Here is a 1,374-nt window from a genome sequence, read left to right as displayed (position 1 = left end):
GGCTTTATGTTAAACTAAGAATCCACGTAGAAAAAATATCCTCAAGTCTCCATTCATTTCATAAATAATGTATTTTATTTTATTGCATATGGCTATTCGGAGAGCATCCATAATCAATACAGACTAAATACAATGCACTATTCTAGTTCCATGTATTCTCGTCTCCAGCAGCGTCACATTGACCCTTATATACAGCGTGTACAGTGGAAGACAGAGCAAGATAAGGTAAGTCTTTTGTCATATCACAATAGCAAGAAATATATTTAACATCTCGATATCCAGAAACAATACGTACCCAAAAAGAAAACACTGTTTAATAACTGTTAAAGTTTATATAGCAAAAAATATTTTAAATTTAAGGTAAGTCAGGCAAAATGTACAAAGACCCAATATACATTGTGAAGTTTTAGCAAACATAACATTTATACATTTTGGTTCCATTCTGTAAACTAAATTAAAAATGTAAATATTGCATATGCCTTTTTTTTTTGAAATGTACAGGATAGAGAAAAATTTAGTATATTATCAACTTTTTATTTTGCTTGTAAGTTGCAGTATGAACATGAACCATTTGTATAGCGGCATGACTACTCTAAGTATAGAGAACTACTTAAATACGCGTCATACACTGTGTTCAGTGGGGTCCATATTCAGTTCTATTGTACCTGGGGAGCGTTACAAAGCAAATACCACCCATCGATTCCTAGTCCCAAAACTAAATCAAAACTTTAGGACATTTTATACATTTTTATAAAGCATATATACTATACACTGAAATTGACCTTCAAACTAACATTGTATGGTCTATGCACTGTTGTGATGGGTAATTTTAGAAAAGTAAAACTTTAAAAATGTTCAGGGGGATCACTTTACATTCAACTTTGTCTTGCAATACAATCCTCTGTTCTAAAAGTTCAGCATGGAAGCAGGAAGACTTTTGCATTGCCATTAAATATATTTTTAAGACATTGAATTTTTTGGTCTTCCTCTAAAAAAAGCCTCATTTTTATTAATGCATTATTCTATAGTGATATATATATATCTATATATTTATATATATTTTTTCTCAAAAAAAAAAAAAAAGCTCACACCTCATTGAACTAGTGTAACCTCTACAGGACTATCAAAGAAGATAGGCACTGGGGATGCACTCATGGGAGAAAAAGGTCTACAGCCCTCCATCACGTGTCGAGGGAGCAGAGAGATGACATGACATTCTGCTGGTCAGGGGCAGCAGTTTTAGGTGACACCTGTGATAATCGCCACAACACTGATATTTTCAGAACACTGAAAACATAAAACAACGGTCGTCTCGTCAGGAAGTTTTTCCACAAGTGACGTGTACTGTGAGATTGTTTTTCTTCTTGTCTTTTT

Source organism: Rhinolophus hipposideros (assembly GCF_964194185.1).
Source record: "Rhinolophus hipposideros genome assembly, chromosome: 4".
NCBI classification, from domain to species: domain Eukaryota; kingdom Metazoa; phylum Chordata; class Mammalia; order Chiroptera; family Rhinolophidae; genus Rhinolophus; species Rhinolophus hipposideros.
This window is presented reverse-complemented; position numbering follows the sequence as displayed.